Source organism: Trachemys scripta, chromosome 10 (assembly GCF_013100865.1).
Source record: "Trachemys scripta elegans isolate TJP31775 chromosome 10, CAS_Tse_1.0, whole genome shotgun sequence".
Classification (NCBI taxonomy): Eukaryota; Metazoa; Chordata; order Testudines; family Emydidae; genus Trachemys; species Trachemys scripta.
In genome coordinates this window covers 14228172-14242515 of record NC_048307.1, presented here as the reverse complement: position 1 = coordinate 14242515, position 14344 = coordinate 14228172, and the positions used below count along the sequence as shown (strand labels likewise).

General features: G+C 45.0%; 1 long non-coding RNA gene across 2 annotated transcripts; it reads left to right on the top strand.

Moving 5' to 3' along the window:
* The first annotated feature begins 259 nt into the window (after window positions 1-259).
* Window positions 260-14103, top strand: LOC117883507. Of its 2 annotated transcripts, none has more exons than XR_004647302.1 (4): window positions 260-359; window positions 4118-4238; window positions 12524-12604; window positions 13596-14103. It is a non-coding gene; the product is annotated as an uncharacterized LOC117883507 (long non-coding RNA). The 2 variants fall into 2 exon arrangements; XR_004647303.1 differs by having other exon boundaries at window positions 287-778.
* The last annotated feature ends 241 nt before the right edge of the window (window positions 14104-14344 follow it).

The window sequence follows — 14344 nt, the reverse complement described above, 5'->3', positions numbered from 1 at the left end:
TATAGGGTTTTTTGGGCTTCCTCTGGGACATCACATGTTGGTTAATGCCAGCGGCACAGTTCATGGACTAGTCATCTGTTCCAGTGTAGCACTGCTCTTCTTTCTTTCTTTCTTTCTTTCAAAATTTTTTTTGACTAATTGTTTGTTCACCTCATTTCAGAGATTTGTTTTTGAAAAAGTTAGCTTTTTGCAGAGGACTTTGCCCCTCATGTGGACCATGCCCTATTGCTTTTTTGCAAAACAAATACATCAATAATACATCATAGTGGCAAGAGGCTATGTTAGACAATTAGCCACTCAGCACATGCACTGTCTAATTGTTTTTCAAATTCTTTTTAAAGGGACTGAATAATTCCTGCGTGAGCCATGGCTAATGTAGAATATCTTTTTTTTTTTTAATATATAGGGAATCTTGGGAGTGGGGAATCAGCTTTAGCAAAATCTTATAACCCTCTTTCCATTGAACAGGTTGAAACAGACGACAAAGACATTCAATATCAAAAAGCCAGAGATTTGGGAAATCTTCTACCTCCAGCTATTTTCTCTACCTTGTTTTTTTTCCCTCCTCCTTATTTTCAAGGGGATAGTATTTGGAGGAAATTGTACCTCTTCTCTTTGTTTCCTTCAGCTATGTTTTAATAGAAAGGATGCTTGTGCTGACAAGTTTGTGAACCCCGCTGTGGCCGGATTGTGTAAACCTTGCACACCTCCACATTTCTCGCAAAGTCAATGGGGAGTCTCCATTGTGCGAGGATTGTGGCATGAGGCCCCTGGTTTGGTAAAGTCTGCTTTCTTTTATTGTGGCTTTGAAGTGCAAATCCTTTGTACTGGAGTCATCTTTGAAATGCTTAAAGCAAGTAGTGACTTGTGCATATGGAGCAAATACTGTCTGACTGGGTGTTGAGGATAGGCTTTTAGTTGAGGGGAGGAAGAAGTTAGTTTCCTGGACCTGGGACACTGTTTATTTGTAGAAACTGCTTGACCCTGTTTTTTTGTTTCCTTAGTTTCACTGTGTTTATCTTCCTTTTGCTTTGTCTCTTTCTTACTTGGTTGTGGGGAGAACAGTGGCTTCCTTTTCTGTTTAATTTTGGAGCAATGCTGACTCTTTCCTGATGAAACCTCTTTGTATTCTTAGACAGTGAGCCATTCCCATGGAGAAGGATTTGATGATTTGGGCCTTGACCCTGCCGTTGGATTTCTGTGGGCATACCCTGATGCCTGTGCAGGGCACCAGAGCTTTATTTTGTGTTGTAGCTTTCTTGTTGTTGTACATGTCAATCTTTTCACCTTGCATACATTTGTTTTCCTTATCATTGATTGGTTTTGCAGATTCTGTGTTTGCTCCAAGTTCTGCCCTAGTCATAAGCAGACTGAGTCTTTGCAGAGTCCTGCTATACATTTCATTCCCTTATAAAATCTCTCTTAAAGAAACCCGAGGAAACCAGTAAAAAATTCTCAAGGGGGGGAGGGGGAGAGAGTGCTGCAGCAACCGTGAAAACATCTTATAACAATCTCAATAGACGTGTTCATCTTCTGTTCTACTGGATGTCATTCAAGAATACTAAAATTATGTATGGATTTAGTTTTCCTGGTTTTTTTTTAAATGTAAAAAGATGCTCATGAATGAGGTCCATAAGTAATTTAGGATCACCATATCCTGAATAACAGTTATGGGGGAATCCTAGAATATCAAGGTTTGAAGGGATCTCAGCAGCTCACCTAGCCCAACCCCCTGCTCAAAGCAGGACCAATCCCCAGACAGATTTTTGCTCCAGATCCCTAAGTGGGCCCCTCAAGGATTGAACTCACAACCCTGGGTTTAGCAGGCCAATGCTCAAACTACTGAGCTATCCCTCTCCCCTTGCATACTGAGGTACACATCAACATATGTAGCTGTGATAGCAATTTTGTTACAAACAGGGGAGTGACTCTCTTTTAGAAGATAAGGTACTTGCAGTGTCATGAAGGCTGCCCATCTAAACTCCTCTTTAGACTTCACTTGATTCCAGCAGGCATAATATTATTCTAGGGCCTGATCCTCAAAGAGAAAAGGTCCCATTGGCTTCAGAGGTCTTTGGATCCAGCCCCTAAAGCACAAGAGCTATCTTCTTCTACTGTCCTTTTTAATTAGCATACATTGAGATCACTCTGTTTAACTTCACCTTCAAAGTGAGTGCATGTCTGCCTTGGGAGACAATGAATGTACTGCAGGATCAAACCTACCATGTGCTGTCTACATTCCTTTATGATGATTGGGGGTGGTTGAACCAGACAAAACGAGATATGATTACAACAGTCCAAAGCAAACCAAACACTTTTGAGGTTAAAAGTTTGGGTTACTTAAACTGCCTCTACGCTTCTGTTTCAGCAGGACCTGTATAATAATTATAATGCTTAGCTCTTATATAGCACTCTTCATCAGTAGATCTTAAAGCACTTTACACAAGGAGGTCAGTGCCATTATCTCCATTTGGAAAATGAGACTCAGAGGTTAGTGACTTCCCTGGTAGTGGCGGATGGGAATAGAACCCAGGTCTCCTGAGTCCCAGTCCAGTGCTCTGTCCAATCAGAATCATTCGTGCATTATTGACTGATCTGACCAAAATCAAGAGGGAGTAGAAACCAATGTTCCCTCTAATATTTTCCATCCATGTGCAGAATGAATTTTGTTATGTGCACCAATATCGAGGTAATGTGTGGATGTGCACAAAACAAAACAAAAAACTAGATATAATATATATTTTTTAAAAGTTACCATAGGGATAATTACTCCAGTCAGGGCAGGTTAGGCATTTTAGAACTCACTACTCAAAGAATTAAATTTAAGATAAGAGAGAGAGAAAAAATATGAAATGTATAGACCAGTCAAAAAACTAAAATAACAGCATGTTGAAAGAATAAAATTACAGAGAATATATGTGCATTGCAGGAAGTATCAAGAAGTAACAACAATAGTTATACAAGTATGTGTTGGGAGGTGAGTGTGAAAGACTGTGTGTGTGTGTGTGTGTGAGAGAGAGAGAGAGAGAGAGAGAGAGATGCGCTGCCCCTTAAAGTAGATCAGCACTCACCAGTCTGAAGCCTGCTTGTTCAGACACAGCAGCAGCCGCCAGCAAGCTCCATCCCACTCCTGAGCCCTGTCATGTCCCTGGCCCCTGATCTGTGGAGATGGAGTGGAGGGGAACATCCTGACATCAGTGCCCCCTCTCCCTCCTCCCGCTCTGCACAGCAAGCAGTAGGCTCCCAGGAGAGCTGGCCAGGGGCTCCAAGGCAGAGGGCAGGATCAGCATTGCAGTGTTGGGAGGGGCACCTGAAGGGCGCGGCACTTGATAGACTGCGGGGCGGCCACACAGCTGCGCACCTTAGAGGGAACTTAGGTAGAAACCTTATTCAGACTTGCAGTCTGACTACTTCTTTGATAGGTCATTTTGGTTCCTGACCTGAACAGAGCCTTTTTTTTTGTTTATGCCCAAATATTTCTGCAAATGTCATGCTTCCACTATGGCAGATCAATAAACCACAACATCTGTGCTCTTTCCTATAACTACACATTCCAGAAATGTTTAGCAGTTCTGGGCTGGATGAAAAGAGAGCAACAGTATGGAATGACTGCTCTAGTGGTAGAACTCAACCACAGCGCTATGAAACTGTAATAGTGTTTGTTTGGATTTCTAGCTCTTTGACTTAAGGAATGGTCACAGAGGCCGAGAACTAGCAGATGGGAAAATAAGACCTCTTGGGTTATGCAGTCCATCTCCTTTCCATGGGAGGGTGATTCTCTGCATTGTAATTTTTTACTAATGTTTTGTTTAGTCTAATTTTAAATGTCTCAAGTGCTGGGCCTCCCACCACTTCATTTGGGAGGTTATTATGTAATGTAATAGATCTAGTTACATTATTTAGTCCTGTATTTAGACAAATGTTTCCTTTTTCTCAATTTCATCCCATTCTGCCTACATATGAATTATTATTTGTATTGCAGATTTGTATTATTTTGCTTAGGACCCCATTGTGCTGGATGTTGTTCAAGCACAGAGCAGAGGGATGGTCCTTGCCCCAGAGAACGTACAATCTAAGTAACCCCCTTACACCACCTCTCTCCCTTTTGTGTTTGCAGCTTTAATGCAATGGTGGAGTAACTAGCGCCTGCAATGACTGCTTGGTTGAAGATACTCGCTAACGAGATTTGGGTATGGCACAAATATAGCAGTGGTTTATTTAGGCAACTGACTTGTCAGGTAAGTCCTCATGTGGATCTAATTATACCAATGTTCACTGTGAAGAGGGGGATGATAGTGAGATTATTAGGTCTCGCTCTCCATCCATGGGGAAGGCCATGCAACTCTTCTGTTGAATGGAGCCCTGGGATAATCGCAGTCTGACTTTCATACAATGATTGGAAGAAAGAGGGGCGGGGAGGGGAATAGGACCTTCCTGTTTCAGAGGGAGATTATGAGCATGATCGTGTCAAGTGCTAAACTAGGGCCTTGTCTACACTACGAGAGTAGTTCGATTTTACTTAAATCGAATATTTGGAATCGATATTGCAAAGTCGAACGTGTGTGTCCACACTAAGGACAGTAATTCGACTTTGTGAGTCCACACTAACGGGGAAAGCGTCGACATTGGAAGCGGTGCACTGTGGGCAGCTATCCCACAGTTCCCGCAGTCCCCGCTGCCCATTGGAATTCTGGGTCGAGCCACCAATGCCTTCTGGGTAAAAAAATGTGTCGAGGGTGCTTTTGGGTAACTGTCGTCATCCATCCATCACTCACTCCCGCCCTCCCTCCCTCCCTGAAAGCGCCGGCGGGAAATCATTTCGCGCACTTTTCAAGTCATTGACAGCGCGGACGCCACAGCACTGTGAGCATGGAGCCCGCTGCAACCATCGCTGCAGTTGTGGCCGCTCTCAACGCCTCGCAGCTTATCATACAGGTTGCCCTGAGGCAGATGCAGAAAAGTCAGGCGAGGAGGCTACGTCAACGCGGTGATGGCCTGAAGTGTGAGAGTAGCACAGACCTCTCAGAAAGCAGGGGACCCAGCGCCGAGGACATCACGGTGGCAATGGGTCATGTTGATGCCGTGGAACGGCGATTCTGGGCACGGGAAACAAGCACTGAGTGGTGGGACCGCATAGTGCTGCAGGTCTGGGATGAATCACAGTGGCTGCGAAACTTCCGCATGCGGAAGGGAACTTTCCTTGAACTTTGTGAGTTGCTGTCCCCTGCCCTGAAGCGCAATGACACCCGGATGCGACCAGCCCTGACTGTCCAGAAGCGAGTGGCCATAGCCCTCTGGAAGCTTGCAACGCCAGACAGCTACCGGTCAGTCGCGAGCCAGTTTGGGGTGGGCAAATCTACCGTGGGGGTTGTTGTGATGCAAGTAGCCAAGGCAATCGTTGATGTACTGCTGCCAAAGGTAGTGACCCTGGGAAACGTGGAGGCGATCATAGATGGCTTCGCAGCGATGGGATTCCCAAACTGCGGTGGGGCCATAGATGGAACTCACATCCCTATCCTGGCACCGGACCACCAGGCCAGCCAGTACATTAACAGAAAGGGCTACTTTTCCATGGTGCTGCAAGCACTGGTGGACCACAGGGGACGTTTTACCAACATCTACGTGGGATGGCCGGGCAAGGTTCATGACGCTCGTGTTTTCAGGAACTCTGGTCTGTTTAGACGGCTGCAGCAAGGTATTTACTTCCCGGACCACAAAATAACTGTTGGGGATGTGCAGATGCCTATAGTCATCCTCGGGGACCCAGCCTACCCGCTAATGCCCTGGCTCATGAAGCCCTATACAGGTGCCCTGGACACTGAAAAAGAACTCTTCAACTACCGGCTGAGCAAGTGCAGAATGGTGGTGGAGTGTGCTTTTGGACGTCTCAAGGGGAGATGGAGAAGCTTGATGACTCGCTGTGATCTCAGCGAAACCAATATCCCCATTGTTATAGCAGCTTGCTGTGTGCTCCACAATCTCTGTGAGAGCAAGGGGGAGACCTTTATGGCGGGGTGGGAGGTTGAGGAAATTAGCCTGGCTGCTGATTACTCACAGCCAGACAGCCGGGCGATTAGAAGAGACCAGCGGGAAGCGCTGTGCATCCGGGAGGCTTTGAAAGCAAAGTTCCTGAGTGAGCAGGGTAACCTGTGACTTTCTAATTTTGTGTACAGAGAAGCCTTCACCCCACTTCCAACACACGTTTCAAAATAAAAATAGTTCTACTTTGTTAAAGCACACCGTTTTCTGTAATACTGTTTTCGCGGGAATTTTTTAAAACTGGGACGCAGACTGTGGTGCGGAGCGGGTGTAGTGTAGTCGCGCGAATGCAGCTTCTAAACTGAAGGACTGACAGGCTCCGGTGCGGTGGGATGGTTCTTTCAACGGAGCCTGTCACCCCTCCTGATAGGGACTGTGTGTATGGGGGTACTATGTGACTTTGTGGCGGGGGGGGACGCTTACAGATCCCCTGCTGTGTGGCTCTGTGATCCTGCCTAAGGACCGCCGCTTCAGATCTCTAACTGCCCTCCCGTGCCACAAAGTCACAGAGCAACCCACCTCCCACCACATAACATGAAAAGAACCTCCCAGACTAACCAGGGTAAGTAGTCACTGCATCACTGCACTATGTATGTGCCCTGCTGCTGTGCCTGCCCCCGACTATGTACCCTGCCAAAGGTGACTGTCCTGTCCAATTACCAACCCCCTTTCCCCCCCTCCTCCAAAAGAACATGATGGAAACAGTAGTTAACAGAAACATATTTTTTATTAACAACTACACAGGGGACTGGGAAGTGAAACTTGGACGGGGGCTTGTGTCAGGCGGGAAGGAAAGAACTTGTCAAACTTTGGGGACTGAGAGCCTTCTGCTGCTCGAGCTCTCTGCAGGGGTGCAGTGAGAGTTAGCAGGGACTCTGCCGCCTCTCCTTCTGTGCACTTTGGGTGAAGGGAGTATGGGACTTGGTGGCGGGGGAGGGCGGTTAGAGATGGACTGCAGCGGGGCTCTGTCCTCCTGCCTCCGTTCCTGCAGAACATCCACAAGGCGCCGGAGCGTGTCCGTTTGCTCCCTCAGTAGTCCAAGCAGGGTTTGAGTCGCCTGCTGGTCTTCCTGACGCCACCTCTCCTCCCGATCCATGTTGGCTTGGTGCATTTGGGACAAGTTCTCCCGCCACTGGGTCTGCTGTGCTGCCTGTGCTCTGGAGCAGGCTATAAGCTCGGAGAACATGTCCTCCCGTGTCCTCTTCTTCTTATGCCTAATCCTCCCTAGCCTCTGGGAGTGTGATGACAGGCTAGGTTGTGAGACAGTCGCAGATGGGGCTGTGGGAATGGGAAAAAGGGAGTGAATTCCTCAGAAAGATAAATGTAGTTGTGAACAAAGAACATAGTCTTTCTCTGTGAACAGGACCATGCACAGCACCTATCACATGCGCACTCAGCACAAGGTCGAATTCTCGGCCTTCGCATTCACTGTCTGTGGTTTTGCAGAGCACTTTTGAGAACCCTGTCAGGACAACGGAATTTCTGTTGCAGGCAGACATGGTAAGCCGTAGATTCGTGGCAGCTTAAAACTTTAATATTAGCAATGGCCTCATTTCACATTGAAATCAATGTCGGTCCCTGCTGCCAGCAATCCGGCAAGCAGGAAGTTTGCTCCTGTCCCACACCCTCGCGGCTGTCCCCGGGAACGATCCCTTTCGGCTGACCCTTTCCCGCCTCCACCGCGTGGCTGCAAACCAGCCAACACTAATAACATTCCCCTACCTCATTCAAAGCAGGTCTTCATGAGCGACATCACCCTCATGAGGATCTCTGAGAGCGACAGACAGAGAATGCTCCGGGAAAGCCTCCAAAGACCAGGGCCGTATGCCGCCATGCTGTGCCAAGCAATGATTCCGGAGTACTTGCTAGTCTCGTGGCGCGGCAACGTGTCCTACTACGGAGGACCCAATAAGGCCGCTCTCCCCAAGAACCTAATGCAGCGGATTTCAAATTACCTGCAGGAGAGCTTCCTTGAGATGTCCCAGGAGGATTTCTGCTCCATCCCCGGACATATAGACCGCATCTTACTGTAGCTGCAGTAGCAGGGACTACACAGTAGAGCGGCTTGGGCAGGACAATCATGCAAAACCGGACATTGCTAGATTTTTTTGAAATACTTGCACTGCCCATGACTGAACCGTTAAGTTATTCAAAGTAATCATGAGAAACCCATTTTTTACATTGTTAATAATCATGTTCTGTTACAAATAAATGTTTAGATGTTTACAACACTTACTGGATGATCCTTCACCAGATTCTGTGTCCGGGGTAACGGCTGGGGAGGGTTGGTAGGGGATCTCTGTAAGGGTGATGAAGAGATCCTGGCTGTCGGGGAAATCAGCGTTGTGAGCGCTGTCGACTGCCTCGTCCTCCTCATCTCCTTCCTCATCTTCCCCGTCCGCTAACATGTCCGAGGATCCGGCCGTGGACACTATCCCATCCTCAGAGTCCACAGTCAGTGGTGGGGTAGTGGTGGCGGCCGCACCGAGGATGGAATGCAGTGCCTCGTAGAAACGGGATGTCTGGAGATGGGATCCGGAGCGTCCGTTTGCCTCTTTGGTCTTCTGGTAGCCTTGCCTCAGCTCCTTGATTTTCACGCGGCACTGCGTTACATCCCGGCTGTATCCTCTCTCTGCCATGTCTTTAGAGATCTTCTCATAGATCTTTGCATTCCGTCTTTTGGATCGCAGCTCGGAAAGCACGGACTCATCGCCCCACACAGCGATGAGATCCAAGACTTCCCGATCAGTCCATGCTGGGGCCCTCTTTCTATTCTGAGCTTGCACTGCCATCAGTGCTGGAGAGCTCTGCATCGTTGCCAGTGCTGCTGAGCTCGCCACGATGTCCAGACAGGAAATGAGATTCAAACTGGCCAGACAGGAAAAGGAATTCAAATTCAAATTTTCCCGGGGCTTTTCCTGTGTGGCTGGTCAGAGCATCCGAGCTCGTACTGCTGTCCAGAGCGTCAACAGAGTGGTGCACTGTGGGATAGCTCCCGGAGCTATTAACGTCGATTTCCATCCACACCTAGCCTAATTCGACATGGCCATGTCGAATTTAGCGCTACTCCCCTCGTCGGGGAGGAGTACAGAAGTCGAATTAAAGAGACCTCTATGTCGAACTAAATACCTTCGCGGTGTGGACGGGTGCAGGGTTAATTCGATGTAACGGCGCTAACTTCGACATAAACGCCTAGTGTAGACCAGGCCTAGGAGGAAGTGCCAGAAAAAGTTTATAATAATCATAGATAAATGAGGAAGAACCTGTCAGAACACGCATGCATTTACAAGCCACTTAATTCTAATCATGAGCATTTGCACTCTTTAGCTACCTGGAAAGGTGTTAATTTATTTTAAAGGTCTGGAATCTTGTTTTTTCAGCTGTTTCATGCTACGACAGATTAAATTGCATTTACTACTTTCTTGCAAATGGTATCTGCTATGTATAGAATTATTTTATGGGGAGAAGCATCCGTTTTAAGCATCCTGTTTCATTAGCATGTGTTTGGCTTAAAGCGTGACCTTAATTATTAATATTTTAAATAGGGTCACTTTTTGCCCTTAGTTGCCTCTATCAACTCCCTTTGATGTAAACAGGAATTGTGCATAGGGTTTGAGAGCAGTATGTGGCACAGTGAGCAGAATTTTGATTGGGGGCCTTATCCTTGACTTACTCCATTCCTCTGCTCTCCTCGGTTAATTGCACCGTATTCCAACTGTTATGTTGCAGTATTAGAAGAAGAAAATTGTCTCCATAGACAGCATGTTATCTACACCCACCCATGGAGGCATCTCATGAAATAACACGCTTTCTAAATGCATGTGATACCTTCATCAGGTACACTTCATTTACATTATTACATGTTAAAGGAGTCTGGGTTTAAGGCTGCTAACTGGAGGCCCAAATGGAATAAGTAAATTAAGTACATTGACTTTTATTTGTTTGTTTGTAGACCTGAACTCACCCCTAAATCAAAGATACACAAAGAAACACCATGTTAAGATGGAGTTTTGCCATTGATTTAGATGGGGCCAGGATTTCACCTATTATATCTAGCAGTGGCTGTAGGTGAACGTTAGTGGGTTAAGAAAAATGTACTGCAGTTGTTTCGTAATGCACAACATGCACACAAAATATTATAGATTTAATGATTTGTTGAATGAATGTAAAAGCTGGTTGCATAAAAGATTTATTTTTAACTGATTAATACCATCTGTCACTAGGTTTTTACTGTGCTGCAATAAAAGTGTGTTTCAGATTCTCAGCAGTTCAGTCAAATAAAAAAGGCCCTGTTTCTTGCAGTGGCATTCCCCTTGCTCTGACATTTTCATCCCTTGGATGGGTTTTGTAGATGTTGCGTGCATGTGGTTGGACATGCATGAAATGTGAGTGAAGTGTTGCTAAAAGCCTCCTAAGGGAAGATTTTAAAATCGCTCAGGGAGAAATGTACATGTTAAAATTAGCTTGGTTATAGAGAATGGATAAATTCCAGCAGAGATGGTCTACTAAGTCTTTTTTCATGTCTAACTTCGATCTAACTTCTAATTCTCTGATCTTCGTACATTATGCAACAACATGGGTGGAAATGCATGTGGAAGTCGATGAATATTCATCACTTCCCTCCATAGTCTGGTTTCCTTCCTTAAACTTTTGGACCATGGCATAAATAAAATGTCAGTACCCTAAAGAAGAGTAGGTGCTTCTCTGTCCAAAGTATGGATCCCACCTCCTCTCCCTGTACTAGTGCAAACTTACACCCCTTCCATCTTTTGGGGAATCTAGCCCATAGTGTTTAACAAACAAATGCCTGACCTGCCAAAATAGAGCAGACCGGGGGAATAAGGCAGACAGCTATATATAAACTGAGCAATTTTATTAAGGGTCTCTCCTGACTTTGACACTTTTGTGTTCTACTCCCTGATCATCAAATGATATATGAGGCACACAAATATTAATGGGAGAATGCCCGAGTACCAAAAATAAGTTCTTACTGGCCTAGTTTTCTCTTGAATCAAAGAGATACAGAAAGAACATGCAAACTGCAACCAAACCATTGCCTTTGGCTCAGTTACTCACTATGAAATCTTATTGACTTTGCAGTACATAATTAAAAAAAACAAAAAACCAAAGCAATCCCCACCCCCATCTTCTCAGTGCATTTCAATAAGGCTGTATTAAGCTGCCATGTTGGTCTGTGTGGAAAACTTGAATTAGGACTGGGAATGGAGGATGTATCTACGCTGCAGGCAGAACTACCGAAGCTCCGCAAATGTGTGAAGCGAGGTTCATTGGGTAGCTCTACCGAACAAGTTGGAAGAGAGTGGGTTGGCTCCTCCCTTAACCAATCTTCAGTTTCCTCTTCCTCATTCATTTCCCTTCATTCTCCTCTTCCATTCATTGCCCTGTATTTTCTCTCCTTCTTCTGTCCCCTTTTTTCTATCTATTACTTTTCCATTCTTTGCTCCTGCCTTTGTCGCTATCCTCTCTGCTTCAAACCTTTCTCCTTTTCCTTTCTCACCTCTTTCACTCTACAGATGAGGCTTACCCCAAACTAAAGACCTAAAGAGCCCTGAACTGGAGCAAGTCTGGATCAAGATCTGAATTTGGTGATTCCTGTGCTGTCTAACATTTATTCAGATGAACAAGAACATCTTAAATAAACAAAACATTTTGTTTCATTGAGTCAACGTCTGATGACTTTTTGGCTCCCTCTTGTTCCATCACCTTGTGGTGGTTGGCCAAAGCCCACCTGAGCCTGACCTACAGTCGACCCATAATAAAGCGAGTGCTCAATGGTTGAGGATATGATTCTGTTTCAATAAGTTTAAGACTGTGCTCTCATGCCCTGCCCCCCAGCATTTTAAACCCCTTCAATATTAGAGGAGGAAGGGAAAATAAACAGAACAGTTACTCTCATCACTTCACTCCCCTCAGTATAGGCCAAGATCAGCCAGAGTAGCAAACTAAAGGATGAGGAATTTGCTAGAAGCAAATGCTCATGGCGACCAGCTCTCTCCCCCTACTCATGTCCTAGGTAAACTAAATGAGGAAGCTCCAGTCTCCCATCTTAGCTTTTGGTGAATAAATAACCAAAGCCTGCCAGGAGTCAAAAATAAGTGCCACTGCTATGAAATTTGTAGTTGGTTTCTACTGATCCTCTTGCGATTTCCCCGGTTTCCTGTTGTGTTAATAGTGCCCTAAGAAGCTGTTGTATAGTGTTGTGCTGTGCTCATAAATGGCTGAGTTCCAAGGTTGGATCCTTATTTGTAGCACTTGAGTGCTTTGGGATTCTTCAGGAGGAAAGGGTCAATATAGACCCATATAATAGTTATTATTACAGTAGTCCTACACAGAGCAACCAACCGCCTCCAACAGGACAAGTCGGTGAGGTATTCAGCTCCATGCGTATTAAATATTTTGTGATTTTTCCCCGCCTCCTATGCTGCTTTAAAGCATCATTTTGTTTCTTTGCATTTCTGCTCAGAGGCGGGCACAGCATGGTAGTCCTTCCTGAAGATACGTGTATGGAGGAGGACACATAAACGACATTACTCCATCTTCCCAGGTAAAAGCACTTTCTAACTTATCTGATCCTCCAAAGAAAGATCCAATTTAGATTGAATTGTGGCAACCCAGGCTCTTGATTTATCAATAGGCCTCTGAATAAAGATTTGATTGCCCCTCATTTTGATTGGGCCTGGAATCTGTACAGCACACGGAGTGAACTCTATTATCAGAAATGCTCTGTCTTTCTAAATGCTGTGTCTGGACTAGAAGGCATTGTTTGTGGCTTTATTTGATCACCTTAGATAAAGATGGATAACTTACCCCATGCAGTCATGTAGTCCAAATCAGTTAACTCATCTGCAAGTCTTGATCCCCGGAGGCTCATATCATCTGCATGTATTACTTTCTTGGGACTAGACTCAGATTTTTTTTTTAAATTGACTGTGCTGCAGAGTTTCCTGAAGCTCTCAGTGCATAGGAGTGAAATCCTGTCTCCACTGAAGTCAATGGCAAAACTCCCATTGACTTCCGCAAGGCCAGGATGTTACCCATAAAGTTGCACTACTTTGATTGAGTGGAGGCCACGATCCTTTACAGACTTTCTTTTTGGCTATTATATGCCTCTAGACTTGGTGAAGTCATCTCTTAACAACAGTAGCTTCTGGGGAAAAATGAGTGAGATCAGAAAGGGGTACAAACAATGGAGGGGTGGGAATGCCCCTTTTGGGTAGTATTGATGTTCTCTATACTTATGAATATGGAAAATTCTACAGTATTGGCAATGTTTAGGTAGATGGCTTTGCCTGAACATGACTTATTCAAATATTTGTGAAATGCTGTCTTAATTTAATGCACTATATAAATATTTTCTGATACTCTTAATTGATTCTAGTGGCTATAACTCGTATAGGAGATTCTGCACTCTGCAGGTGTCAGGTAAAATTTTCAAATTCTTCTAAAGCGACTTAGGTGCCTAAGTCACTTTTGAAAGTAAAGACTTGTGCCCAAGTGTCTTATGAGCTTGAAAATGTTACCCCTTGCCTTCATAGACTCAATGGAATTAGATGGAAAAGCCTGGATGGATGTCTTGTCCACCTCCCACCCCTGCGGTATGGTGCTGTTAGGATTCTGATCACTTTGCAAGCAGAAATAAGAGGAATGCAAGCCTTAGAGTCTGCGTATGTGGAACTGTATATTATTATTTGTATTGTGGTAGCTATGTTGTGTTAGTACTATGCAAACATCAACAAAAGAGCATTCCTACCCTGAAGAGTTTACAATCTAATTATAAGACAGGAGGCAAGAGGTGGATGCAAGTAGCAGATGTGGAAAGTACAAGGTAACAATCTGACAACTATGATCAGCGGGATAGGCACTGGTCACAGCACATCTACTAACATCATAACTCTCCTTCTCCTTTATCTGTCAAATGTTTTGGCAAATCTAGATGGAAGAGGGGAGGGAACAAATGAGAAGGCTTGGAAACAGAGTGATTAATTATTAAGGTGTCCAGATCTCTTTACTAGTGTCTCCCTTAAGCCACATTTATGTGACTAGAACAGGAGTACTTGTGACACCTTATGCTCTAATTAATTTGTTAGTCTCTAAGGTGCCACAAGTACTCCTGTTCTTTTTGCGGATACAGACTAACACGGCTGCTACTCTGAAACCTGTCATTTATGTGAATGTTTTTGATCTTCAAGGTAAGCCTCATTGGATGTGTGTTCTTCATATGAAAAGTCTCAAAGGAACACACCCAAAGAATAGTGCCTTTCATGTGAAAAATTACCACTGCTGC